The sequence below is a fragment of the Sinocyclocheilus anshuiensis genome, unplaced genomic scaffold (genome assembly GCF_001515605.1).
Source record: "Sinocyclocheilus anshuiensis isolate Anshui unplaced genomic scaffold, SAMN03320099.WGS_v1.1 scaffold1809, whole genome shotgun sequence".
NCBI lineage: Eukaryota > Metazoa > Chordata > Actinopteri > Cypriniformes > Cyprinidae > Sinocyclocheilus > Sinocyclocheilus anshuiensis.
Genome location: NW_015538093.1, coordinates 21,186 through 24,690, shown reverse-complemented (window position 1 = coordinate 24,690; position 3,505 = coordinate 21,186).

Genomic DNA, 3,505 nt, shown 5'->3' with positions numbered 1-3,505 from the left:
TCTAGCAGGTCTTTGCCAATGAGGAGAGGATATGTGTCCAATGGAGAAATGTACACAGGGTGCACTAAGCTCATAGGGCCGATGGTCAGGTGAATTGGAGCTACCTGTTCAAGCTGGACCTCATTTTGGCTGTAGGACTGCACATTCAGCACACACCTCTGATATTTAAGAGTTAAATTCTGTCTCTTGGCTTCGCTTTGAAGTGTGTCAAAAAGTTGGCTTGACATTAAAGTGAGGTCAGCTCCAGAGTCCACCAGGGCCTCCAGTCTCACCTCATTTTCCAATTTGATGGCCAGGTAGAGTTTTTTGGTCAACCATTCCCCAGGAGTCTTGGCACTGGGGCTTGTGTGGTGACTGGCAAGCTGTCAGAGCTGGTCTCGTGTGGCTCGTCAGGGAGGCAGACCACCAAAACCACGCTTTATGGTACTTTGCGGTCTGGGCTGGAGGTGTGGTGCAGGATATCTGGTTCTGTGGTTAACAGTGGATTAGCAGTGATCTGTTTGGGAGGTTCATTTTGAGCGGACTCTGAGTGGGCGTTGGGGTCAGATCTCAGGCTTAGTCATAACTGATCTGACTCATCCCTTTTGTCTCCCTTGTGGTGCTTTTTCTGAAGGAGTTCCTTTAAAAGTCTCATGATCTTTGCTGATTCAGATGTAGCTTCCCGGTTCTGTTCTGCTGATGGTTTATATTTGGGCTTGTCCATGGCATGTTGAGAGGGGTTCTGCTGCTGGCAGTCCGAGCTCAATGCTTGTGTCGGTTCCCCTTGGGCCGTCTCTTGGCTTCCCATGTGGCTCCACCCCTTCGGTTGAGGGGTGGTTGTGATCTGTCCCAGGATCTCTCAGTCTGTCGCACCACCATGGCCACGCTGCTCTCTGCTGGCTGGGAAGGATCTTGACATTGTGTTGACAGGTTTGTCACTGTGGCTTGGCTCGGCGCCCTCTAGAGTTCTAAGTTCTGAACTCTGATTAGCGACAGGATAGATTGTGGGGCTTTTCCCGTCTTTTCAGAAGCAGTCCTTTGTTTGGCATAGGCCTTATGGGCCAAATCTCACAGCTGTTGGGTGGACATAGTCCATGGGCAAGCCAGAACCCCCAAGAGGTGACTCACTGTTGGGTGCAGGTTCCGGAGGAACAGAATTTTGAAGTTGAAATCATCTTCCATTCCTGGCTCGTTCCGTGCTCCAAAGTAGGCCTGTCTAAGCCTGTTATAGTAGGCCTGCGTGGTTTCCTGTCTGCCCTGTTTAAGGTCCATGGCAGTAATCAGTCCTTGCTCTGACTCTGGGTCAGAGAACTCCTTAATCAAAGCCTGCTGCAGTTGCTGGTAATCCACTTTGACCGTTTCTGGCTGCCAGTCTAGAAAGCTCCGCACCTCATGGCTGGAGGTGATCCTGAGCAGATAAAGTCTGTCTCGTGTGGTAACATTGGCAACAGTTTGCAAGTGAAAGTCAATGTCTTTTAAGTAGGTGTGCACATCGTGGCCTCCTGCAGGGTTTGGAGTGAAAGTGGGAATGTTTCTAGCCAAGCTTATCCAATTCTTTAGGTGACACGCCGTGACTGGAAGACAGCCTTTGAAAAGGCTCCCACCCCCTTGCTGCTGCTGGGGGTTCAGGGATGCTGGCAGGTGATGTCTTGAGCAGTGGGCTCTCACCCCCCTTTCGAACTGGAAACCCTTGACTAGGAGGTATCAATCTGCTGGTTAGGGGAAATTCTGTGGTGTGCATTTCCCTTTCAGAGTCACTTTGCAGTCTATATGCATATTTAAGCTCCCGGTGAACGTCCACCAGGGCCTCCAGTCTCACCTCATTTTCTAATGTGATGGCCAGGTAGAGTTTTTTGGCCACCCCCTTTTCGATTAGGTTCCCTAGGAGTCTTGGCACTGGGGCTTGTGTGGTGACTGGCAAGCAGTCAGAGCTGGTCTTGTGTGGCTCGTCAGGGAGGCAGACCACCAAAACCGCGCTTTCTGGTACTTTGCGGTCCTGGCTGGAGGTGTGTTGTGGGATGTTGGCTGGTTCTGGTGGTTCCACAGTCAGCTGAGGTGGTTGAGTGATGTCACCACTTGGTGATGGGATATCTGGTTCTGTGGTTGACAGTGGGTGATCTGTGATCTGGTTGGGAGGTTCATTTTGAGAGGACGCTGAGTGGGCGTTGGGGTCAGATCTAATCATAACTGATAACTGATCTGACTCATCCCTTTTCTCTCCCTTATGGTGCTTTTCTTGGAGGAGTTCCTTTAAAAGTCTCATGATCTCTGCTGATTCAGATGTAGCTTTCTGGTTCTGTTCTGTGGATGGTTTATATTTGGGCTTGTCCAGGGCCTGTTGAGAGGGGTTCTGCTGCTGGCAGTCCGAGCTCGATGCTTGTGACGGTGAGTCTCGGTTCCCCTTGGGCCATCTCTTGGCTTCCCATGTGGCTCCACCCCTTCGGTTGAGGGGTGGTTGTGACCTGTCCCAGGATCTCTCGGGGCACTCATACTGATGCTTCGGACAGGCACCACAATGGCCCTGCTGCTCTCTGCTGGCTGGGAAGGATCTTGACATTGTGTTGACAGGTTTCTCACTGTGGATTGGCTCGGCGCCCTCTAGAGCAAGTTCTGAACTCTGATTAGCGACAGGGTAGATTGTGGGTGTTTTTCCTGTCTTTTCAGAAGCAGTCCTTTGTTTGGCATAGGCCTTATGGGCCAAATCTCACAGCTGTTGGTTGGACATCGTCCGTGGGCAAGCCAGAACCCACAAGTCGTGACTCACTGTTGGGTGCAGGTTCCGGAGGAACAGAGTTTTGAAGTTGAAATCATCTTCCATTCCTGGCTCGTTCCGTGCCCCGAAGTAGGCCTGTCTGAGCCTGTTGTAGTAAGCCTGTGTGGTTTCCTGTCTGCCCTGTTTAAGGTCCATGGCAGTAATCAGTCCTTGCTCTGACTCTGGGTCAGAGAACTACTTAATCAAAGCCTGCTGCAGTTGCTGGTAATCCACTTTGACTGTTTCTGGCTGACAGTCTAGAAAGCTCCGCACCTCACGGCTGGAGGTGATCCTGAGCAGATAGAGTCTGTCTCGTGTGGTAACATTGGCAGCAGTTTGCAAGTGAAAGTCAAAGTCTTTTATGTAGGTGTGCACGGCGTGGCCTCCTGCAGGGTTTGGAGTGAAAGTGGGAATGTTTCTAGCCAGCTTATCCAATTCTTTAGGTGACACACCGTGACTGGAAGACAGCCTTTGGAAGGGGTCCCACCCCCTTGCTGCTGCTGTGGGTTCTGGGATGCAGGCAGGTGATGTCCTGAGCAGTGGGCTCTCACCCCCCTTTTGAAGTGGGAATTCTTGACTAGGAGGTATCAGCCTACTGGTTAGGGGAAATTATGTGGTGTGCATTTCCCTTTCAGAATCACTTTGCAGTCTATATGCATGTTTAAGCTCTCGGTGAACAGTGTCAAGTTCTTTTTTTAAATAGTCTCTTTGTTGGGCCAGGGCACTGACTTCAGCCCGGGAACTTTGCAGGTGGCCTTCGCAGGCCCTGGCCCT